We start from the raw sequence: 25,011 nt of genomic DNA, 5'->3' as shown, positions 1-25,011 counted from the left end.
TCCCTCAGTGCACCCATTTTGTGCCTAAGCCCTGGCTCGACTGAAGGCCCAGGAGGGATCCCAGGACAATGGTGCCCCAGCTCTGGGCACTGACCTCGTGGCCATGCATGGACAGGCTCAATCTCTGCACACCCCACATCCCGCTACACACGCACACACACACACACACACACACACACACACACAGGCACACAGGCACACACACACACACACACACACACACACACACACACACACACGAGACAAATTGACCAGAGTCCCCGCCCAGATATCTGCAGCCTGCTGCGCAAGGACAGAAGGGTCCTGGCTGCTTGCACACCTCTTGTAATAATGGTACTCACTACCCCTCACGGCAGCTGTGTCTGGCTTTGAGCTGCTGGGGTCGCAGGAACGCTTCGCTCTGTCTTCTGCAGAAAGAACGGAAGAGAAAGAGGCTGAGCTGTGGCCTCCGAGAGACCTTGATTCCACACACACTGCCTGGTCCCACGGCCAGCCCTTTGTCCTTCCTCTTCTCTCTGCCCCAAATGCCCTCCCCGCTCCCATTCATACAGTGATGACCTTTAGGCACCCGAGGACTGCGGGGAACTGGGACCCTGAAACTTCGTTCCTCGGGGAAGGGAGCAGTGCAGCTGTTACGAGCATCGAGTGTGGAGTCAGCTGCTTCGTGGCTGCGTGACATCGGACTTCACATCTCTGCGCCTCGGTTTCCCTCAGCGTAAGCTGGCCAAGATGCTCTAAGTGGGAGAACGGAGATGTGGGTGGAGAGGCTGCCTGGAGAATGCAGTGTATGGGACCCAGGGCTGAGCTGAATCGCCCTGAGGTCTTGGGGCCTCCCCAGGAGGCAGGGGTTTTGGGTCTCCATGTTCAGCTGAGCTGCCTGCTTTGGGAGTTCGAGGAGGGGACTGCTTTCTCCACGCAGTCCACCTGCTCCATTCCAGAGCCCCTTACTGTGGACAACTCCTGCATCTTCCCGGCCTCCTGATTGGGAGGGGCTCCCCCGCCCAGACCCTCTGGTCACTCTCCCTAACTCGTCTTCTGAGTGCCAGTTTCAGGTGCTGGAGATGCTGGCTTTCCAGGGCCTTCTGGAGTAGCCAGAGGCATCAGGAGCCTCGGCCCAGATGCCGGGGAGGGACTGAGACCTGCGGCTGGGTAGGAGGGCTCCCCGGCAGACTCGGAAGTGGCGAGGCCAGGAGTGAATGTGTGGGGCCTCTCAGGGCCCCCGAATGACAACACCCCGCCCGGCCCCCAACCCCAGGGCTCAGACATCCCCTTCTCGGTCTGACCCCCTGAAGGGGCGTAGGGACACTGGAGCTTGTGCAGATAGATGTGCAAGGCCCGGATCAAGGAAGGGTGAGCTTGGGGCTCTGAGGCACGTGGCCACAGGCCTAGGACTGGAGTTGTGGAGTCTCGGCAGGGGTGTGGCCGGTGGGTCCAGCACCTTCGTGGTGCCGTCCCTCTGGGGGCTTCGGGCCCATTCCTGTGCCTTAGGCCCCTCCTCAGAATCTTGGTCTTAAAAGCATCAAATGACGCCCAGGATGCCGAAGGAGCCAGTTACCACAGTGGCTAAAAAGCACGTTTGTGATATGGTAAGATGTGTGCTTTTTTCTGAACGCATCGATGATAGTGTTGAGTGGCAGATTTAATCCCCACCATAATTTGGGGCCAGAGATGGATGTAAATGACGCTTGCAGAGGTCTGTAACACCAAGAGTGGGATATGAATACATCTGTGACTTTTCTGGGTAATGAAGTCCTAGGCGCTGCCGCTGACACCAGCACTTGCTGCCTCAATTTACAGTGGAAGGAAACGGTACATTTCAGCGGTGCCTGGTAGAAATAGTGATACTCTTCCCATCAAACACACGGCCCCGAGTTCCATCCCTGACATTCCGCCTGCTCCCGCCCGCCCTGCCAGGAGGAGCGGCGACACCAATAATGCCACAGTCAGTGATGGACGGTGACAAGTGGCACCGTCAGTGGTCTTTATGGGGGCTTTGCGCTGCGCCTCACGGCAGCTGTGTCTGCTCTTCCTGTTTCTTATCCTCACCACAGCCCTGCAGGGCAGGCACTAGTACGGTCCCCATTGTGCAGAGGAAGAAACGGAGGCACAGAGAAGTTAAATGACTCGCCCAAGGTCACACAGCTTGTAAGTGATGGTGTCGGGATTTTAACCCAAGCCTGTCTGACCCCAGGACCTGTGGTCGTTACTGAATCCTCTGTGTTCAGAGGGACATTCCCTGGGGCTGGGCTGGGCTCCGTGGATATGCAGCTGATTCTGTGTTTATCATCCCCATCCCTAGGCTGGCTAATGGATTCCAGACGGAGGCGATACGATTGTCCCCGTGCTGTGGATGGGCCAGCCTGGTGGGAGGGTTTCCTCCAGCTCTGAACAGAGACCTGCACTGAACCTACTGCCACGATGCCAGTCGGGGTGGCGCCCCGGGGCCAAGGGAACAGGGTGGCAAAGGTGTGTCAGGACCCTATAGACCACCGGGGGACCGTGCACGTCCCTCAGACCAGTGGGTCCTCCTGGCCCCTGGCACTAGGCGAGGCTGTCCCCGAGGAGCTTCTGTGAGATTCAGGTCATCACAGAATGTTTATTAATCCCACAGACAGGATGGGGTCGGGCAGCTCCTCAGGGAATCTGGAGCTGAAGGAGCTGGTCATGGGAAGGAGTGAGGGGGCGGGTTCAGGACGGCTTTCTGGACCAGCCTCCTGGGCAGCTGAGAGCCCCAGAGTGGGGAGTCTCCCTCTCCCCTCAGCTCTGGGCTACTTTTTAAATGAATTAATGTGGCGGGGTGGGGGGGACGCACAGAACCCTTGAAGGTGGTGTAAAGGCACAACGAACTCACAGAGAGCAGCTCACCTCCCTCCTGTCCCCTAACCTCCCAATTCTCTTCTTGGGAGCCAGTTTCTGGTGTCTTTCCAGAAGATTCTATCCAACACCCTAGGGTGTGTGTGTGTGTGTGTGTGTGTGTGTGTGTGTGTGTACGTATCCTGCTTAAATAAAATCCTAATGATGGCGCTCAATCCCCTCTCTTCTGCACTGTGCTTTTTCACTCTATCTTAAAGAATTTGCCTCATTAGATCCATTCCACAAATGTTTATTGAGCAGCTACTAAGTGCTGTCTTGTGGCCGACAGACCAGACCTCTGTCCTCATGGAGCCCAGTCCTTGCTCCCCACAGCTGTGTGTCCCCCGCCCCGGTGCCGTGGTGTCCTCCCCTCTCCAGGGAGCAGTGCAGAGCGGTGCTACTACAGAGCGGGAACCTCTGAGGTACGTCTTGGTACCCGTGTGCAAGCACGTCGGTGGGATGAATTCCCAGCATCAAGGGAGGTGTCTTCTTCACTTGGCCAGCTGTGGCCAGATCGTGGTTGAAATGTCAGGGCCTGGACTGAGGCAGGGAGGTGACCCAGGCTGGAGGTGATGCCCATTCTGGTGGAGAGCGAGATACGGAAGCTGGAAGTGGGACGTGTTGGGGGAGGGGGGAAGCCCCCTCTGGCCTCAGGGAGCCCCCAGTTTGAGGGGTAGGCAGGCTTGGAGAGGGACAGTGATGTGATGTGGGAAGCCTGGGAGGCTGTGGGTGCCCAGAGCAGGTGTGGGACCCAGCCGGGGAGGGCAGGGTACCAGGGAGGCCGCAGGAGCCCCCACTGTGCTGGGCGCGTCCGAGCACTGTCGCCTGGAGAGCTGCGTCCTCTGTCCACTCGTCCAGTGAATCCCCCGAGGGCCTCCCAAGCGCCAGGCACCGTACTCGGGCAGCACTGTACCCATTCTACAGCAGAGGAAACGGAGGCTTGGACGGGGAAGGCAGGAGCTGAGGCCCCAGAAACCCAGTCTCCTCCTTCCCCCCACTCCGCCCCCTGTCCCTGAGAAGAGCCCAGGCTGTGGGTGCTCCTTAAACAGGAGCTTCCACCCAGACTGACCCCTGGAACTGGACCTCAGGACACCAGGGAGCTTCGTCCACCCCGTCGCTTTATTACATCTACAAGATAACTTGAGTTAAAAAATGCTGCAGTGATAAATGCTTTCTGCACAGAGTTAAAGAACCAACAAAAGCGGCCCTGAAGCCCCCCTGTCCTGAGTGTGCGAACTACTCTCGTTACTCGGAGTGGAGGTTGAGCTCTGCTGAGGTGCCCAGCGGGGACCCACCAGGTGGGCCTGAGCCCAGAACACTCAGGAAGCAGGTGTAGACGTTTGCTTCCACACAGAAGTGAACGAGGGGCACAGTCTCCAAACCTCCAGGGTTTTTGCTTTGCTGATGCAAATATATCTGTCGTTTTTCTTAACAGAAATAGGATCATGTAATGGGCCCTATGCTGCCTCTTGATTCTTGGCGAGGGGCCGCGAGGAAGGGGAGTCAGGGTGTCCTGGCCAATTCACTCTCCGTTGTCAGGCCTTACAGACCTACTTCTGTTTCGGAGTCAGGCCCAATTCAGAGAGGAGCCCGAGGCAGCGGGCTCCAGCCCCGCCCCCTTGTAGGATGGAGGGGTGAGGGGCTGGTCCTGGGGACAGAGGCCCCGTCCGTGGGGATCTCGATGGGCAGGCACAGGGAAGAGGCGGGCAGTGCCTACCTGGAGTGGAGGGGCTGGTAATTGGCCGGGTTGTCCCAGCGGGGAGGCCTCCCTGGGGAAGGCTATTTTTAACTCTGAGAGCTGAGGCCACTTCCCTCTCTCCCTCTGTTGCCCTTTATTCCCGTCATCCTGGGGCCTGCAGGCCATCCCAGCCCCTCTGGAGGAGGGGAGAAGGTGAACGGGAAGGGCAGCAGGTGGCCTCACCTGCACCCAGTCCTTTACCCTCACGGTTCTGCCAAGGAAGAGGAAAGAGGTTTGGGAAGTTTGCGGGGCTTTGTGGAGGCCTTGCTGGTCTTCTTACATCCACCAGCAACCCCTCGAGGGCGTGGAGGGGAGTCTTAGAACCCACCTCAAAAATCTCTCAAGTTACAAAAGGGATTATTGCCGTTGCAAAACTCGAAGTTCAGGGGTGGACCTAAGGGCCCCATAGGCCGTGTCTGGAGTCTGTTTCTTGCACCCTCACCTCTGCTTTCCTCTGGGTGGGGGTCCTCTCAGGTGGGCTCAGCCCACATTGGGGCAAAGGTGTCCCCAGCAGCCCCTGGGCGTAGAGTTCCTTTCCCAGCTGATCCAGCCAAAGTCTTAGGGCCGGTTCTCCTTGGCTGGCTTTGATCACATGTCCACACCCCCAACCAATCACAGTAAAGCTCACAGCCAGGCCTGGGTCACCTGCATCCTGGGCCGGCTGTGGTCCCAGCCATCCCTCCAGCAAGCAGATGGTAGAGGGCATGGGTAGGTGTGGGTAAGGTTCTCAGGAGAGGGGCTTAAACAGTGGGAGAATGTGGACCACTGATGCCCCCAAAGTGGCCCAGCCAGGACAGCACCCGCCCAACGCACAGAAGGTATTGGATCCAGCGGCCTTCACCCCGGTGCTGCCCCCTGGCCTCCAGAGAGCTGCAGCTCCAGGGGCGCGGGGAGGAGGCCGCGTGCTGAGCCTGTGCAGGAGGGAAGCGTCAGCCGGCCAGCTCCAGGCTGAGATCGATGCCTGCTTCCTGACGGGGTGGGCGGGACTCAGTGTCCTGTTTCCAGGGCTGTACTCCGTTCCTGAAGTTCTGCTCTCCTCAGATCGATGCCGTAGGGTCAGCCCGGGGCCTGCAGGTGCCTGGGGACCGGGGAGCGCAGGGCCGGGAGCTCGCAGGCTGTCACTTTCTTGACCTCTCCCTGCCATCATGTCTCCGCGGCACCCCTGACAAAGGGCCTCGGCCTGCACACCTGTCATGTCTTCCCCAGGCAATCCCTTCCCACTGTTTTGGGGGCCCTGGGCTGTGAGCATGCTGGGCGGACATTGCCCCTGCCCTCATACAGCTGACAGACCTTGGAGGAGACAGACAGTAAACGAGATGCCGAGATGCCGCAGAAAGTGGCCAGCTGGGAAGAAAGTAAAACGGGGGATGGGAGACTGTGTGCAGACCTCTCCAAGAGGGGCCCTGAGCTGCCCCCGAAGGAAGAACGGTCTGGGGAGAGAGCCCAGCAGCAGAACCAAGCTGGCTGGCCGGTGTGTTGGGAACAGGGGGGCTGAGGAGTGGGTGCACTGGAGCTTTGGTTCTCAGTCGTGCCCTGGGAGGCCATGAGCCCATTTTATGTTGCGAGGGTCTCCTGCTGAGGAAGGAGAAACCCGGGCAGGCTCCTGGAAGGAGGCAGCCCTCGGGGCTGTGGAGCTCAGAGGGGTCTTGGGGGCATCGAGGCAGCAGCCTGATGGGTGGGGTGCCCAGTTTTCACATCTCAGTCAGTGGTTAATTTATGCTGGTGTCATCATATTAAGATACAAGCATTACAGGAGCCGGCACCTCTGAGCGTGTGGCCACTCAGACCAGTAAACCCCAGCCTGCGGGGGGCCCCCTACCCACCCCACCCCTGCTCCTCATGGCTTTGTGGACTCGGGAGCAGTCTCCCGTCTCTGGGCCTCACATTCCTCAAATGAAGGAGTGGTTCCAGATGGACCAGGGGCTCTTTGCCTCCTGGCCTGTGGCTCTGAGAATGCCCGGCTCAGCAAATGTTTTCGTGAACAGCTACTGTGTGCTCCGCCCAGGGCTGGGAGGGCCTGGGTCCCACCCTGGAGAGGAGGGGAGAATTTCAGGGTTCGGGAAAGCTGGGCACATTCGGAGGGTGCTGGGAAGGGCCGTCTGTAGTCAGAACTCCTGCTGTGTGCAGGACACCTGCCTCCTCTGTCTCACTGGCTTCTCATGCAGTCCTGGGAGGGCGGGTATTTTATGGAGAAGGAAGTGGGACCTCACAGGGAACATGTCCAAGGTCCCTCTACCGGCCCTGCTTGGCCTTCCTCCACACCACAGGGAGGTGTGATGCCCCCCACTGCTCTGGCCAGTGCCCTGGGAGGGCCGAGAGCCCTCTGCCCACAGACCGGAAGCCCTGGGCCCCTCTGTGCTCCAGTTCCTGCACTGGGACGAGGGCGAGTCCCCCCCCACCTCCGGCCGCCCTCCCCCTGGGAAGCTGGTTCCCCTTGTTGTGCAGTCAGGGACTGTGTGTCCAGGGAACAGCGACTGCTGGTGGGGTGCGTTTAGGGTTAGGAATTGAGTTCCCACCCAGCTGGTAGGTCGGGAGGGAGGGGTGCAGAGCCTGGAGGCCAGCAGCCTAAGGAGTTAGGCTCACACCTCTGCGGCGCCTTCTTTGCTGGGTGACCTTGGGGAGGATACTCGCTGTCTCTGTGAAATGGGTCTGATGATGGCTCTGGGGGAGGCTTGGGGCCCGGGGGGATGACCAGCTTGCCTCACGCTGGCCTTCTTGGTGAGCAGCTGGGTGAGGTCTCTGTGTGTGGGGGGTGTTCTGGGGCCGAGGAGGCCCTGGGTACACCCCCTTGTCCCAAGAGCTGCCAGAATCCTAGACCCAGTGTTGCCCCAAGGTACCCCTGTCCATTCCCCAGCTGAGACCATTTTCTGGAAGCGTCTCCCAGCTGAGGGGCATCCCGGCTCCTCTGGGGACCCTGGGTGGGGTCTCACAGGATGGGTGTCTTGGGGCCCCTTCCTCCTACGGTAGAACCGTGTCCTCTGTCTTCTGGGAAACTGGGCAGGGGAGGGTGGGGAGCTGAGCCACTTCCCTCCGCGGCCACTGTGAGAGGGAGAGGGAGGAAAAGTTTCCTGAGAGCTTTTGGTCCCCTGGGAGCTGGCCTCTGAGGAGGAGAAAACCAGGACACTGCCTACCAGTCGGGCAGGACAGGTTGGGGGCATGGGGCTGGAATCTACTGGGATGCCCCTTCTCTCTGCCGTAGCCCCTCGCAGCCTTCAAGGCAAGGGGCAGGGGCTCTCATACTGGGGACAGATATGCTCCCGAACTTGTGAAATAGGGCCACTGTCGTGGTGACGATGAAGTGTCTTCGAGAGCGAGCACTTGGTCAGCGGCCGGCATCTACCCAGCCGTGAGCCTGCCAAGGCCGTCAGGTGTGCTCTGTCCTCAGTTCTCACTGCAGCTGCAGGACGAAGGCGAGGAAAGTGAGGCACGGAGAGGCGAGGGGATCTGCCTCTGCAGCTGGACAGAGGACATGGTGTGGCTCCAAGTCTGGACAGCCTGGGGTGAGTTTTCCGGGTGGCCTCGGCCAGGCCGAACCCACCAGCTGCCTGGGGCCGGGAGCCTGGGGCTGGTGGGGACTGCAGACCACTCTGTCTGAGCCGTCAGCGATCTGGGCGGCGGCCAGAAAGCCATCCTCCTCGGTTAGAATCCTGCAGCCAGTCTCCCTGCTGTGCAGACACATAATTATATTTCACATTAAAGGGGAAGCTGGAGGCTGAGGGGGCCAGAGAGCCCTTTGAGGCTTGTGTGCTGAGCACAAACCTGCCTCCTTGGCCGAAATCTGTGGCCCCAGAGCTGAGCAAGGGGTCGGCCTGGTGAGAAAATGGGGTCTCCCTAGGCCAAGGCCCAGCTGGGCAGGTCTGTCTGCCGGGATGAAAGGCCTGGGCCCTGCCCAAGGCTGAGAGATCTGAGGCCCAGACAATAGGCCCCAGGAGGCTTGGAGGGCAGGGCTTGTGGGGACAGGCTGGGAAGAGGCAGAGGCAGGGGTGGCAAGAGAAGAGGGTCACATGGGGGTCAGGTCTGCAGAGAAAGCGGGCAGGGGGAGGAGCACAGAGAAAGCAGGAGAGGAAAAAGCCAAGCAGAGCGCCAGATGAGGAGAGAGATGCTATTAAAGAGGGGGAAACGCTTGTGTCCGAGTGTGCATGCCTGGGGCGCAACGGGAAAGGAGTCCATGGGAATGTACAGGCTGGGACCTGTGTGCACATGTGCCCTCCTGCAGCTGTCACCCTTGCACGTGCACGTATGAGTGTGTATTGCACCTGCAACCATCACGCATGTCACGGCATGCATTTTGCATGTGTGGATCCAGATGCCTGAGCTTGTGTACTCGGCTGTGTGCACACGTGTGTGTGCAAGATTTCCTTTCCTGTGTGTGCGCTCGCCATGCACCTGTGTGGGTCTCTGGGCGGACATGCCTCCGTGTGTGTGTGTGTGCACGCGCGCGCGCGCTCCAGTGCGCAAGTGGCTGGCCGTGTGTCTGTGTGTGGAGGGGGGCCGGGGCCGGGGACGCCGGGCCAGGCCTGGGCTGGGTGGGCGGGGGCAGCGGCGGCACGGCGCGGGGCGGGCGTTCTCTCCGCGGAGAGTTAGAGTTGTTGCCGAGCTGGGTTCTGGTGACAGCCGGGCGCGGAGCTGGGTGCGCGCCGAGCCTCAGCTTCCCGCCGCCTCCTCGCCCTCCATTGCGCTCTCCCCGCCTTCTCCGGGCCTTGCCGCTGCCACCGCCTTCCCGGGAACGGCAGCCGAGGGCGAGGGCGAGTAGCCGGAGGGGCCGGAGCGGGCGTGGAGACGCGGGGCGCCTGGGCGTGGGGGAGCGCGCCCGGCCCAGCCCGGGATCAGATAACAGCCGGCGGGGGAGGGGGTGGGTCGGCCGCACGCGCCGCGGGACGGAGGGACGGACGCCAGCCGCGCCGACCGGAGCGTGCGCCCCGCGACTGGGGGCGCCGTCCAGGCGCGCGCCCCCGCCCCGCGACCGGACCGGGGCGATTGGCGCCCCGCACAGACGCTCCCCTCAGCATGGAGCGCCCCCGGGGGCTGCCCTGAGGCGGCGGCGGCGATGCAGGCAGCGCGGCGGCTGCCGGGGCCAGGAACGGCCGCCCGGAGCTCGGAGGACGCGGAGCGCGCCGCGCCCGGGGCACTGACCGAGGTAAGCGCCGGGGGACCCGGCTCCAGCTCCTCGCGGGCCCCCTTCCCGGCCGAGCGAGCACGAGGAGGTGCAGCAATTGGGAAGGTGGGGCGGCGGGGTCTGTTCGACCTCTCGTTTTCTGTTTTTTTTTTTTTTTTCTTCCCCCTCCCTGGTGAGCGTTAGCAGGAAATGCTGACTGCGAGCTTTTCTCCTCTGCCATGTCTCCAGCCACCGCCGCCGGGGAACTTTGCTCCTTGCTAACCTTCGTCTTGGGGGCGCTCCGGGAAACTTTGAGGCGCCCTCGGCCCCCCTCTGAACGCCTCGCACGAGGGGGCTCGGGAGGGAGCGTGGGGAGGCGCTTCCGCAGGCGGTGTCAGTCTTACGAGTGACCTTCCCCGGAGACCCCCCGACCGGGGCGCGGACTACGGGCGGCCCGGCAAATGCCCCCAGGCCCAAGGGCTGCGGGTCCTTGGAGTCGTCGGTCTTTCCCACCTCCTGCGCTCTGTTGGAGTAAAGATATTCTGGAAACGGTGTGGTCCTCTGGCACTCGAGGGCGCCAGCCGAGGAGTCCAGCCGCACCTTTTTTCGCTTGTACAAGTCGGCCTTGATCGCTCAGGGGTGGTCGCTCGGCTGAGAGGCCCCGCGGGTTTCAGGGCCGGGGTCCCCTCACAGTGCTGACGTCTGCTCTGGTTGTCCTGGGGCGCGGGGAGGGGCGCGGGGCGGGGGAACCAGCGGCAACTGGGTGGGGAGTTCCTGCGGGGCTTCGCATGGGATTTGAGGCCCCAGTGGGTGTCTGTGCTGCCTGTTCCGGTGGAGTGTGCACATGTCATGTGAACATTTTTAAAACCTGTGTTCAGGACTGGAGGTCACAGGAAAGTGTCTCTTTGGAGGTGGTCTTTGGTTCTGGGAGGTTCTCCTGCCTCCCCGCGGCCTGGATCTGCTGAGACCGGGGCCACCCTGCTCCCCGTTTCGCCAGCAGCTCTTCATCCGGGAGCCCTGCACTGCCTGGGACCTTTGCTCCGTCCTTCTCTGCTCCCCGTGCCCAGGACGGACCCTGGAATAAAGTGCTGGGGACCTCCAGCCCCCCATATCCGCGTCGCGGAGCCCGGGTTCGCAGGCTCCGTCTCCGGGGAGCGCAGAGGCGCCCACACGCCGCTGAAATCAGCAGCCGCCTCCTCGAAGGTGCGAACCCAGAAGGCGGTAGCCTCCAGCCTACCCCTCGCCCGCTCCCTAGGTGCCGAGGACGGCCAGGCCCCGGCTGCCGCCCCATTCGGACCTCAGCCTCTGCCTGTGCTCCTCTGCAGCCCCTCATCGCAGGTCTCCGCCCTGGACCGCCACCGCGTGGCTGGAGAGCGCCAGGGAGGGGAGAGCCCGAGGAGCGGTGGGGGCGTGTGGTCTCTTTGCGGCCAGCTCCTCCCCCCGTTGTGAGAAGAGCGCCCTCAGCGCGCGCTGGGACCCCCAGAGAAACTCCTCAGCGTGATCCGCCCCTCAGCCTTCTGGCGGCCCCTCCCCTCCAGGTAGGGGGCCGGGTGTCGGCAGCTCCAGGAGGGGGCCTCGGAAGGGCTGCAGTCATGTGGGCCCCAGACCCCTGAGGGAGAGCAGGGTGCTTGTGCACCCCTGGGGACAAGAAGGGGCCTCCAGCGTGCTGGACAACAGGGGAGGGCCCTCCTCTCTACGGGTGTGCCGCTGAGCGCGTGTACTGGGCACTCTATAGATGCTGGGTGTTGGCACTCACCTGGCAGACCCGAATTTCCAGTCCCGGACTCCCTCCTTGTGCCCCCCTCTCCAGATGAGGGCACAGCAGAGCCCCCTCCCAGCCCTGAAGGGGAGGGACCTTCCCTCGGCCAAAGGGGCAGAGCCTAAGTTTGTCGGCCTATCCCTGGACGCCCCTCCCAAGCCCAGTTGCCGTGTCAGACCCCCGTCAGCCTTCAGGTTGCTTAGGAGGCGACCCCTCCTCGAGGTGTGTGCCTGGTGGAAGGATGTTCAGTGAACTGTGCTGTGCTGTGAGGACAAGGTGCCCAGAGAGGGGCAGGATCTTGCCCAAAGCCACACAGCAAGCCAGGGCTTTGAGCGGAAGCCTCCACCTAGCTCTCTCCAGGCCAGAGGGCCGCCCTGCCAGGCTTCCTGCCTCAGGGCCGTGGTGTCCCTCCTCTCAAGTCTGCCCAGAGCAGGACAAGGTAGCACTGGTGGCCCCGAGGCAGGCAGTGAAGTAATAGTGACAGCGGTGGTAACAGTAACAACACTAACAGTGACAGCAGCGCCCTGCAGTTATGCAGCACTGGGACCGGCTCTGCCTGCGGGCAGGCCTCTGGCCTGGCGAGGCCTCCGGTGCCCTGGGCCACGGCTGGCAGCACCGGGCCCGGCACCAGGAGGCCTTGGCACAGCGTCTAGGGTGGAAGCAACTGCATCGTCACTCCCAGCAACCTCTGTGGCCCTTGTCTGGCTCCAGGCCGGAGGCTGCTGGAGCCCCCTGGGGGCCCACCTGGTGTCCACTCTCGGGCTCACTGCTCCCAGCTCGGGCTGGGCCGTCCCTCCGACAGGTGCAACTGGTGCCTGTTGCTGGGTCCCTGCCGGGGCTCTTGCTGTGAGTGACGCCTGGGCACACCTGCCCCTGCCTTGGGGCTGCAGCTGGAGCCCTGTCTCGGGCTGGCATGGAGGAGAGGCTGGGAGAGAGGCAGCTCGTGGGCAGCAAGAGGGGTAGAGGCTGGCTGGCCACTCGGAAGGTGTGCGACATGTGGGCTCGGTCCACGGGATGGCTGCTCCAGGGGAGTTGGCAGTGTGGCAGGGAGGCAGCCAGGGGAAGGCCAGAGATGAAAGAAAGCCAGGCTGAAACTGGGCCGCAGGCAGGGCAGGAGGCCCGGAGGCTTCAGAGGAGCCGTGGGGCTGGGGCTGGGGGTGGGGCTGGCCAGGCAGGAGGGTTTTCCAGAGGATCTGGGGCCGAGGGCAGAACTGGAGCCCTCGCTGGGCACTGGCTGAGGGCCCAGCACTCTGCCGGCTGATTTAATTTCCTAATGGTCTGCTAGTGCAGAGGATGGCAGGAGCTCCGTGAGGCCAGGGAGGCTCTGGGAGAGACTGGAACGCGGCTCGGACCCAGAGCCCGCCTTCCTGCATCCCACAGACAGCCTGCGCAGAATGCATCCGTGTGCCCCACCGTCTGTGGGGGCTGCCCCCCTACCCGCCCAGGGCTGGTCCCCTGCGGGCCCTGGTGCCTGCCTGCCATCCCAGATTCCAGGTTGCTGTGTCCTCGGGACCTGGTTAAGGCCTGGCGTGTAGTAGGTGCTCAGTAAATAATTGGTGGGTCTGTGTCTGGGCTGTTTTCTCTGCTGCTTGCTGAGGCCTCACTGGGGGCTGTGGTGGGGCCGTGAGCTCCTGGGGTGGTGGCCCTGTGGCCCGCTGCTCAGCTGTGGCCCCAGTGCAGTGTCTGGCATACAGAAGGTGCCTAATAAATGGGTGTTGAGTAAATGGAGACCTGGCCCTTGACCTGGCCGCTTGTCTCATTCTTTCGGGGGAGACTTTAGGGCAGACGGCTAGGGTGAGCGAGGCCGGGGGTCTGACTGTGGCCCGGTCACTTCTCTTGGGTCTCAGTTTATCATCTGTGAAGTGGGATCGGAGCGCCAGGTGGGGAGGCTTCTGAGAGCACCCAGGATGGGAGAGTGGAAATGTGAACCTCTGCGTGTGCCTTTGGGGGAGTCTCAACAGAAATGGGGTGCGGAAAGGCGGGGCTCCATGGAGGAGGGCATGTGAGCCTCTGCGACGCCAGAGCCTTGGTATCCGCCATCCAGTCCAGCCTTCCCTTGGACAGGGGGGAAACTGAGGCCCAGAGAGGGTAGGCGAGGGTTCTATGGGAGAAGAGGGCCTCCCCCTCCTAGTGTGTCAGCTCTACCCCCTCCCCAACCCACTTCCTCCTCTCACCCCACCGATGTTCTGCATCTCGAGGCTTCCTGCCCAGCTGCTGAAGTAGCAGCTGCAAAGGCCGCGTGAGGCTGTGGGCGCCCTGGGGACCCTGGTCCAGCCCCTGACTAGCCTTCAGCCCTGCAGCGCCAGCCACGTTTCCCTTGGCGTGGCCTCTAGGGTCTTGGGGTCTGGACCCTCCTCACCCTGGTCCGCCGGGCCCGCAGCTTGGCCCTGTTGCCGCCTGCACTCCCCTCTTCCGCCCAGGCCGCCGGCCTCCCGCCCGCGGTGCCTCCTCGGCCTGGGCCTTTGCCCCGTGCCCCCAGCTGCCCTCGCCGGAGCTCCACGGGGCCCTCCCTCACTGCTCTCAGCTCTTGCCCAGACGCCGCCTACTCCCCGCGCCTCTCCTGGCTCCCTGGGCAACACGGCAGCCTCCCTTCCCCGCGCCTTCTCGGCTTTCTTCTCCGTGGAACTTAGCGCAGTCTGCCACGCTATGTTTCCTCTTGTTTGTTGTCGGTCTCCCTTGGGTGCAGGGCAGGCCCTGTCTCCTGAGCTCCCCTCTGGGGCGGAGCCGGGCCCCCTGCAGCTCGCCTGGGGCTGTGGCCCCACGTTGTGAGGACGTCCCCGCGGTGGGAGTGGGCAGCCTGCGGCCCAAGAGGGCAGCCCCGGCCAGAGGTGGCAGCAAGTGGGGGACAGCGCTTGGGACCCTCTGCCCCCGAAGCCTCCTCACAGCTGCTTGGTGGCTTCTCCAGCAGAGCTGGGCTGGTGCGGGGGGGCGGGGGGCATGTGGAGATAGCGAGGTACCGCGCTCTGTGTGTGTGCACGCACGCGTGTGTGTGCGTGTGCGTGAACGGCCGAGGTCACGGAGGGGCTGTGCGCCCCCCACCCTGCCCACCTCCCTCTCCTTCCAGCTGCAGCCCAAGCCCCCTGAGCTGGCGGTTCCAGCCCTGCAATTCTCCGGCACTTAAGGCAAAAATAAATCGCTGCTGGCAGCTGGCGTTCTGGGAGGTAGCAGCCGCGCCACCCCCCTGCCCCCGACCCTGTGCCTGTGGGCTCTTGGTTCCAGGCCAAGCCGGGCCAGGGGGGGCTAGGAGGACTGGGGGCCCCGCGGGGAGCTGGCTCCGTCCAGCCCCTTCTCAGGAGGAGAGGTTGGCAAGGCCCAGAGAGCGCGGGGCCTGGCTGGGTCGCGCGACGCGCAGAGGTGGATGGAAGCCGGCGACTCCCGAGGGGACCGGGATCCGGGGCAGGTGAGGGGGCTCAAAGGTGGGGCTTCGCAGGGGCCTGGCCCGTGGCCTTGTGGAAGCAGGGTGTGGGCAGGGCCCTGGACCCCCTCGCACAAGGCCCTGGGGACCAGCCCCTGGACATGTCTTTCCCTGCTGGCCTCTCCCTTTCCTTCTCAGAGAGCCCTAGAGGTCTCTGCCTGGTGAATCTTAGTGACACAGGCCCTGAGGAGGTCAGAATTCAGCCTTATTCATGCTTTTGACTGTTGAGTCTGGAGCTGGTGTCTTTGCTTTTACCCTGTGCCTGGGGCTGGGGGCTGGGAACTGATGTCTGGATTGGGGGAGGGTAAAGAAACCAGTGAACAGACATTTAAGGAAGCACGGAGTTTGTCATATTCTCTTGCTAATTATCACAGTTTTTAATGACGAGCGTGTTAACATGCTCACGGTAAAGCATCGCACGATCGTAAGGACAGAAAATGAATTTCTTTTTCTCAAACCTTGTCTCCCCCTTCCCCCCTCCCCAAAGCTTTATGCTTTTGAGGGGACTCATTAGAGAACCTTTGAGATTGTCTGAGTGTTTAACAAACATGTGGATGTAGTTGTGCACACCTGCTAGCAGCTGCAGCGCCCTCTCTCTGTCTGTCTCCCCCTCCCTGTTTCCGTGTTTTCTCATCTTCCCGTCCCTGCTGTCCCTGCTGCTGCCCCAGGCCCCATACTCGGGGGCTTCATCCTCTCTCCTTTGATTGACCTGAGGGCTGAATCTCAGAGTCTTGGGACCACAGAATCTTAGCTGTGGAGTCTAGGAAAGCACTCAGCCACCCGAGTTCCTGGGCGATGGGCTGAGTCGTGGAGTTGTGGCCTCTTTGGGACAGAGAACCTGGAATTGCAGAATTGGCGTGTCTTACTCCCGGGAGAGGTGCTGAATCTTTGCTGGGGTCCCTCCTTCCTCAGCCCCCTCGGGAAGCGGTTGGAGAATGCAGATCTCCTGGCTCCGTCCCCAGAAATTCTGGTTCCGAGGGCTGAGGTGGAGCCTGGGAACCTGCACTTTTCGGTCTCCCCAGCAGTGCAGCCACCACGGGGAGGTCACCCTGCTGCAGCCCAGTCCTTGACCCTGGGCTGGCCCCGTCCCCTCTGGCCTCAGGGCCCACCCGGCCCAGCGTGGACAAATTTGAGGCTGTGCTCGAGCCCTGCAGGGAAGGCGCGGGCCAGGCTGTCCGTCCGAGGTCCTCGGCAGGGGCAGGCCTCTGCTGGGGACTCGGTCCCCCCCCACCTCTGAGCTTCCTGTCGGGTGCCAGCACCGTCACTCCTGTCACCTGGCTTGAGAGGATATTGGAAGGGCCGCCCCGCCCGGCTCCACTGAGGGCCCCTGTGGAAAGGGTCTGAGAGGCTAAGTTCGAGGGGGTGTCGGTCACCCCTGTGCTGGCCCCGGGCCTCAGTGACCCCGCGTGTGAAGTGGACGTGGGCATCGTGCCCCGTCTGGGCATCTGCTTTCTCATCCCTTTGCCACTTCAGCTCTGCGGTCAGGGCAGCCAGGGCAGCCTCCGCTCTCCCTGCCCCCGGCCCCTCTGCCACACAGGCCGGAGGCTCACCGTGCCCGTCACCTCGGCCTGCTGTGCCTCAAGCTGTCAGAAGCACCTGCCCGGCTGGGGCAGCCAAGTTGCCCCCACCCCCACCCCAGGCCCCAGGAGCCTTCAGAACCACTGGAGGCAGTGCCTCCGAAAGTCCCCGGACAGCCCCGGAACGGCCCAGCCCCTCCCTCGGGGCTTCACAGCAGAGGAGACCCGAGCCACCCTCTTCCTTTCCTCTGCCGGCCCTGCCAGCCAGAGCCTTGCGGCACCTGTGGGCTCTGGCCCCGATCCTACAGCAGATGCCCCAGCCCTGAGGCTCCAGAGCCAGGTGACCAGGCTCTGGGTCCTGTCCTGACCCAGCTGCCCTCCTGGTGGGCCTCGGGTCCCCCAGTCACCCTGCCACAGATCGAGCACCGGTGGATGGGGAGTGAAGGGGGAGCAGCGCCCCTGGGGGCTGTGACCCGAGCCCTTGGTCTCAGTCTCCTCCTCTGGGAACTGGGGACACGAGGCGAGGTGGTTGAGCAAACCCACACACCCGACGTGTCTGCCCTGCCCTGCGAGGGGCAGCCGTCCTTTGGGGTGGTCCATCAGCCAGGTCCAGAGGAGAAGACAGAAGTGGGATGACGGGGGGAGCGGGTGGGGTCTGTACTACTTTCATACCAAGTCACCACAAACTGGGGGGCTTAAAACAAAACATTATTGTCTCTCCGTTCTGGGGGCCAGAGTCCGAAATCGAGATGTCGGCAGGGTCGCTTCCTCCGAGGATCCACCCCGGGCCTCTCCCGGCTCCCGGGGCTGCTGCGGCCCTCGGGGTTCCTTGGCGTCCCTCCAGTCTGCACCTCTGTCTTCACGTGGCCTTCTGCTCCCTGTGTCTTCTCTCCTCTCATGAGGACGCTTGTCATTGGACTCAGGGCATCCTTATCCAGGCTGGTCTCATCTCCACATCCTTAGTTATACCTGCAAAGACCCTTTGTCTAAACAAACTCACATTCAGAGGTACTGGGCTGGGTGGACATATATTTTGGGGGAGCCGTCACTCAACCCGTTACACGTGGTCAACCTGGATATGCTGCCCTGTGTCTCGACTTTTTCTTTTTTAAGAAAAACATAGTTTTTAGCAACGTATCTTGGAGACACAAGCAGATACGGTATGCTTGGTCTGTGCCGCTTACCAGCTGTGTGTCCTTGGGCAGATTGCTTGACTGTTCTGTGTCTCAGTTTGCTCATCTGCAAAATGGAGGCATGAACGGTTCTTCCCCGCATCGGGCTGCCGGGGGCGATGAAAGGGTATGCACAGGAGAGGTGTAGTAGGTGACCCCTTTGATTAGTACATCAACCAGCAGAACGGTTTTAAGGTCTGCCCAGTATTCCCTGCGCTGGGCTGGATTTCTGTTTCGTGAGCCTGCTTCGTTCCGGGGCCCCTCCAGCCCTCGGCTGTTATCACGTGTAACGCTGCCATGATCACCTGGGTACTGAGGTCCTCGTGCCAGCGCTGTCCAAGCAAGAAGTCCAGGAGCGGCCCTGCTGGGTCGGAGGGCTTGTGCCTTTGTAGCTTTTAGAAATAGCACCGCTGCGCCCTCCAGGGGTGGTCCCCGCCCCTTGGAGAGTTGAGCGTGCCTGGGTCCCACTGTGGCCTCCACCGCGTCTGTTTTAGAGCCAGTGCAGCGTTTCTTCCTGTTGAAACCCCTTCCTGTCGTTCCCTTCCTGGCAGAGTGGTCATTTCCCTGACCTTTGCCCTCCCCCAGGTTGAGGTCTTTGGGACTTGGGTGGGTGCCCCTGAGGCCCTTTCTCATCCCGTTGGGTCCTCATGGCTAGCCCCAGGGGTGGGAAGCAGCTGCCCTATTTCCAGATGCCAACACTGGGCCTCAGAGAGATCGCGTAGCAGCCCAGCCCATCTCTAGCGGTCTGTCTGCGCCTGGAGCCCGAGGGGCCTCCTCAGGTGTCTTGGTTTCCCTGCAAGCTTCCCTGGTGGCACAGTGGTTAAGAATCTGCCTGTCAAGGCAGGGGACACTGGTTCGACCCCTGGTCCGGGAAGATCCCACATGCCGCGGAGCAACTAAGCCCGTGCGCCACAACTACTGAGCCTGCGAGCCACAGCTACTGAGCCCACGTGCCACAACTACTGAAGCCCGTGCGCCTAGAGCTGGTGCTCGGCAACAAGAGAAGCCACCGCAGTGAGAAGCCCGTGCACCGCAACAGAGAGTAGCCCCTGCTCACCACAACTAGAGAAAGCCTGCACACAGGAACGAAGACCCAGTGCAGCCAAAATTAAATAAATAAATTGATTAAAAACCCCCCAGCACTCTCCTCACTGGAGGGAGAGGGCTAGCTTTCACTCCTGCTGCCCCCCTGCCCTGGCCCCATCCCTGGGCCACCAGGCAGAGTCCCTCTGGAGATGGCTGGTGTGCTGACAGACCACTGTGATACCCTGGACTGAGGCCGTGTGCCCCGGGGGCCTGGGTGTCCTCAGCCCCCTCCCTCGGCTCCTGGCAACCGGCAGGATATTTTGGGGGCTCCAGCAAAATGCCCGCCTTGGTGGTAGATTCAGCAGCCTGCGGTGTCACTGGGCGCCTTTATTTCTCAGGGAGTGCCGCGATGTTTCACTGAGACTTGGCGCCCAAAACAATGAAAATGACTGTTTACTTGGTGTCTTCTGGTGCCAGGCGCTGCGCTCAGTGCTTTCCCGAACATCATCTCATTTAATTCTCAAAATGTACTGGCCAGGAGTGGAGCAGGGATTGAGAGATGGGGTGCTGAGGGAGGCAGGTGGCCAGACCGGGGAGCCCCACGGCTGGGCCCCCGGCGCCTCCAAAGGCACAGGGGCCTTTAAGAAGGGCTCTCCCTTGAGGGCAGGCCGAGACCTGGGCTGAGGATCTGGGAGGTGCAGTGTTGGGCATGAGCCAGGTTAGCCTGGATTTAAATGGGGCAGCCCCCCATGCCCCCCTGCTGTGTGACTCCAGGCAAGCAGCTTCACCTCTCTGAGCCTCACTTCCCTACTCTGAGAAATGGGGCCAAGTTTGCCCCGTTCAAACTGTGATTGTGTGTGCCTGGTGTTAGAACTGTTTCAGAAATCTAGATGATGGAGGAGGGTTCTCAGAGTCCTGTCCACTTTACAGGTGGAGAGACTGAGGCCCCAAGGGGGGAGGGACTGAATGACCTGCCACCCTCCATCCCCTGTGACCTCAGCCACAGGACATGGGGCTGGTCCAGTCTCCCTCATTTTTACCCTCACCGGACTAGGATAGAAAGACAGACCATTATTTGAGTGCCTGCTCTGTACTGGGAGGCTCGTGCAAGGGAAAGATTTAAGTTCTCGGCGTGCGGGTCGTGCCCCCTCTGTCCATTTCTCAGGCAGCGGTGGGGCTCACATCTGTCCGAGAGCCCCATGTCCCGGGAGACCCCCCCACTCCCGTGGCTGCGTCGTGGGCATGCTGGGCTTTCCACAGACCTGCACGCGAACCTTTGCTGCTTGGGGAGACAGCAGGGTGGCCGATTCACTCACCGCTCGACTTTGAACCCGGGGGAAATGCATCCGCGTGGCCTGAGCGAAGTCTCTGCAGAAGTGGGGATGCTGGGGCTTGTGGAGCAGAGAAGGTGCCCCAGGGAAGGGGCTCTGGCCTGGTCCAGCAGGAGGCCTCCCAGGGTGAGTGTCCAGCCAGTGGACCTTAGAGAGCCCTTCAGAACCACCCCTGGTGCCCTGGTCCCCTGCCATCTGCCTCCTGAGCCCACCTTATCCCTCCTGGACATGCAGGAAACCAGACTTAAAGGACGTGAGCCCCTGAGTCCAGTTGCAGCCTGCACTGCCCTGGGGCCTCATGGACCCCTCTCTTGCTTCCAAGCTTGGGGCTCTGGCCCCAGACCTGCCCCCTTTCCACCCAGAACCTGGCCTCTTGGTCCGGGGGCCCTGCCTCCTGAGGCTCTCCAGGGTCCTGGAGTCTCAGCTGACAGTGTGGCCTCCTCATTACTGAGAAAGAGGAGAACCTTGCAGCTCCCACCTCCCGCCACCTGCAGCCCCTCACTGTGCCTCCATCCCTTTCCTGTGGATGGGTTGTTGTCCCCCATGGCCACTTGGCCCCTCTGCCTTCACCTACCCAAGGCCATTGCTGTGGTGTCTCCCTCTCCCCGCTAGCCCCTTCCCTACACCCTGCACCTGTTCCTTCCAAAGGAGATCACGGAGGGCCTGCCATGGGCTGGCACTGCCTCCAAGCACCAGGACACGCCAGGGGACAAAACAAAGCCCTGCCGGCATCCATCTGCAGTAAAAACTCTCAGTAAACTAGGAACAGAGGGAAACTTTCTCAACTTGGTAAAGGCACCTACAAAAATCCTGGAGCTGACATCATACTTAATGATGAGAAGCTTGGCTTTCCCACTAGGAACAAGGCAAGGAAGTCCTCTCTCACCAGTGCTTTTCAACATCGTACTGGAAATCCTGGCTGATGAGATAAGACAAGAAAAGGAAATAAAAGGTATACACGTTGGGGAGGAAGACACAAAACTGTCTCTATTCACGAATGACATGATCATCTATGTAGAAAATATGAAAAAATCGACAAGAAAACTCCAGGAACTAATAAGCAGTTATAGCAAGGTTGCAGGATACAAGGTTAATGTACAAAAGTCAATCAGTTTCCTATATACCAGCAGTAAACAAGTGAAATCTAAAATTAAAATCACAATACCATTTCTATTAGCACCCCCCCCAAATAAACCACCGAGGTATAAATCCAACAAAACCCTGATGAATGAAATCAAAGAAAAACTAAATAAATGGAGAGATATTCCACGTACATGGATAGGAAGACTCAATATTGTTAGACATCAGTTATTCCCAACTTGATCTATAGATTCAATGCATTCCCAATCAAAATCCCAGAAAGTTATTTTATGGATATCGACAAACTAATTCTAAAGTTTATATGGCGAGGCAAAGGGCCCAAAACAGCCAACACAGTACTGAAGGAGAAGAACAAAATTGTAGAACTGACACTAACTGACTTAAAGACTTACTATAGGGACTTCCCTGGTGGTGCAGTGGTTCAGAATCCGCCTGCCAATACAGGGGACACGGGTTCGAGCCCTGGTCCGGGAGGATCCCACACGCCACGGAGCAAATAAGCCCATGCGCCACAACTACTGAGCCTGTGAGCCACAACGACTGAGCCCGCATGCCACAACTACTGAAGCCCGTGTGCCTAGAGCCTGTGCTCCGCAACAAGAGAAGCCACTGCAATGAGAAGCCTGCGTACTGCAACGAAGACCCAACACAGCCAAGAATAAATAAATTTTAAAAATAATAAATAAATTTATTTTTTAAAAAAGACTTAACTATAAAGCTACAGTGATCAAGACGTGTGGGGTTGGCAACAGGACAGACAGATCAATGGAGCAAAGTAGAGAGCCCAGAAATAGACACACACAAATATAGTCAACAGATCGCTGACAAAGAAGCAAAGGCAACACAGTGGAGCAAGGATAGTCTTTCAACAAATGGTGCTGGAAGAACTGGATGTCCACACGCAAAGAAGTTAATCTAAACACGGACCACACACCCTTCACATGAATTAACTCAAAATGGATCCTAAATGTACGTAAAGCACAAAGCTATGAAATTCCTAGAAGATAGAGAAGGAGAAAACCTCGATGACCTTGGGTATCGATGTGCCTTTTTAGATACAATATCAAAGGCATGATCTATGAGAGAAATAATTGACAAGCTGGACTTCATGAAAATTAAAAACTTCTGCTCTGGGAAAGACAACGTTGAGAGAATTAGAAGACAAGCTACAGACAGGGAGAAAATATTTGCAAAAGACACATCTGATGAAGGGCTGTTATCCAAAATAAAGAACTCTTGAAACTCAACAATAGAGAACAAACGACAAACAGACAATAGGAAAAAATGGGCCAAAGATGTGAACAGACACCTCGGCAAAGAAGATATACAGATGGCAAGTAAACATATGAAAAGATGCTCTAGAGACTTCCCTGGTGGGCCAGTGGTAAAGAGTCCGCCTTCCAGTGCAGGGTTTGATCCCTGGTCAGGGAACTAAGATCCCACATGCCACAACTACTGAGCTTGTGCACATCAACGAGAGAGCCCGCGTACCTCAAACTACAGAGCCTACGCGCTCTGGAGCCCGCGTGCCACAACTGGAGAGAGAAAAACCTGCACGTCACAACTAGAGAGAAGCCCACGTGCCACAAAGAGAGATCCCGCGTGCCTCAACTAAGACCCCATGTGGCCAAATAAATAAATATTAAAAAAAAAAAAAGAAGCGATGCCCCACATCATTTGTCAGCAGGGAAATGTAAGTTAAAACAACAGTAAGATACCACCACATACCTTCAGAATGGCTGGTGAAGACGTGGAACCCTCATCACTGCTGATGGGAATGCAAAACGCTGCAGTCACTTCGGAAGAGTTCAGCAGTTTCTTACAAGACTAAGCATACTTCACCGTGTGACCCAGCAACCCTAACTCTAACCCTTGGTATTTACCCAAGGAAGCTGAAACTTACATCCACACCAAACGCCGCAGGCAGGTGTTCACAGCAGCTTTATTGGTTATTGTCAAAACTTGGAAGCAACCAAGATGTCCCTCAGTAGGTGATGGATAAATAAACCGTGGTCCATCCTGACAGTGCAGTATCTTTCAGCACTAAAAAGAAACGAGCTGTCAGGCCATGGAAACACGTGGAAGAACCCTAAATGCATATGACTCAGTGAAAGAAGCCGGTCCTAAAGGGCTACATGCTGTGTGATTCCAGCTATATGATGTTCCGGCAAAGGCAGAACGGTGGAGACAGCAGGCAGATCAGCGGTTGCCGGGGTGGCGAAGGGGAGACGGACAGGCAGAGCACGGGATATTTAGGGCAGTGAGCTGTTCTGTGTGACACTGTCATGGTGGATACAAGTCTTTGTACATTTGTCCAGACCCACAGAAAGTACAGCACCAAGGGTGAGCCGCGAGGTAAACTGTGGCCTTCGGGCGATGCTGACCTGTCAGCGCAGGTTCACTGATGGCGGCGAAGGTCCCGCTGTGTGGACGGGTGTTGCCGGTGGGGAGGCTGTGCGTGTGCGGGGTCGGGGTGTGTGGGAAATCTCTGTGCCCTCCCCTCAGTTTTGTTGTAAACCTAAAACTGCTCTGAAAACCACTCTTGAGAAAAAAAGAGAATCCCTGCCCTCACGTGTCCGTGGGCAACGGAGCATAGACTCCTGAATTAGTGATCAGGGAACATGTGAGAGGGTAGGGCCGTCTGAGCAGAGACCCTCGTGGAATTGGGGAGGAGCTGGCCGGGGTCTGGCGGGCTGCAGCTGGGCTCATGTCTCTTTCACGTGTCTCCTCATAAAAGCGGATCGCAGTGAACCAAGGTGATCTGTGTCGAGGGGCTGAGCCCCCTGAGCCCGTGGGCGTGCGGTGGGAGTCACGCCACCCACTCGGGGTCCCAGTGGAGCCGTGGGACCCCGGGGTCCCGCAGGCCTGGCACACAGTAGGTGCTCAGTTGAGGGGCACAGATGTGGACGTGTGTGTGCCCAGCAGGCATGGGTGGGCTCCCCAGGGAAGGGGGGGTCTGCCTGCTGCTGGGAGGACAGAAAGGCTGGCAGGGGACAGGAGCCCCTCTCTCTGCACCCCACAAAGGCTGCAGCTGCTCCGGGTGGGAGGCGGGGGCACAGCTGATCCCCCACCCCCTAATCAGCCTGTCAGTGCCGAGGAGCCTGCAGGAGCTCCCATCAGGGCTGTGCCGGTGGCTGGATTCGGAGGGAGTCCCAGCCACCTGCTTCCCCTTGGTCTGGGGGCTGGCGCTGCAGGAGTGGAGGGTCTCATGGACCCCCACCCTCCTTTCTGTGCCCCTCCTTACAGCACAGCATCCTCAGGGGGTGGAGCCCAAGCACGTGGGTTCAGAGGGTGGGCCTGGGACCAGCCGTGTAGGCGGAGTCGGGCCATCCGAATGGCAGGCTGTGTAGACAGTGCGGGGTGCTTCGCTGTGTGTGCTGAGGCCGTGCAGGCCCCTGACTGTGTGGCGGGCGCGTGTCTGAGTGTGTAAGCGGGCACGAGGAGTGCGTGCGCTGTGACCAGTGAGGCGGGTATGACCGATGGCACAGGTGGGGAAGGGCCGAGCCGCCCCGTGCTCTGTGTTTTGACCCTCGGTAGCTTTTAGGTCCCCGTGTCTTTCGTGGTCTCCTGTCCCATCACTCTGCTCCCAGCGTCTCCCTGGCTCGTGGGTTCTGTGGCTCCCGTCACCCCGCCTCAGGATCCCCCCGACACCCCTGGCTGGAGGGAGGGTGTGGGCTCCGGGGTCTCAGGAAAGGACGTTCCTGGAAGCTCGCGCTGCTTCGGACTTTGGTGGATGTCGACACGTTGCTTTGCTGTGGTGACCCCGGAAGGCGCCGGTACTCTCTTTACCCCCGTTTACAGAGGAAAGCATGAGGCTCAGAAAGGTTAAGGGATTTTCTGGGGCCCGAGGTGCTCCTCTGAGCCTGTCTGGGAGTGTGGCTGTGGCTGATGGGGAAGCCGTCAGAAGGCCAGCTTCAGGGCCCCACGCGGTCTGCCCCCGCGTCGCTGCTCACCCCCGCCCCTGTGCCGCCCTTCCTCGTGGGCACAGAGTCTCTGCGACTCCC

The 25,011-nt window shown here is 60.3% G+C and overlaps 1 protein-coding gene across 1 annotated transcript in view; it reads left to right on the top strand.

Moving 5' to 3' along the window:
- Positions 1 to 9,223: 9,223 nt before the first annotated feature.
- KCNJ12 (potassium inwardly rectifying channel subfamily J member 12) overlaps positions 9,224 to 25,011 on the top strand; it is a 32,699-nt gene continuing 16,911 nt past the window's right edge. The window contains exon 1 of the mRNA XM_079904314.1: positions 9,224 to 9,728. The gene's annotated coding sequence lies outside the window, so the exon portion shown is untranslated. The remainder of the gene's footprint in view (positions 9,729 to 25,011) is intronic.

Source organism: Stenella coeruleoalba (genome assembly GCF_951394435.1).
Source record: "Stenella coeruleoalba genome assembly, chromosome: 19".
Classification (NCBI taxonomy): domain Eukaryota; kingdom Metazoa; phylum Chordata; class Mammalia; order Artiodactyla; family Delphinidae; genus Stenella; species Stenella coeruleoalba.
The sequence above is the reverse complement of the archived record's forward strand: the minus strand, read 5'-3'. Positions and strand labels throughout refer to the sequence as shown.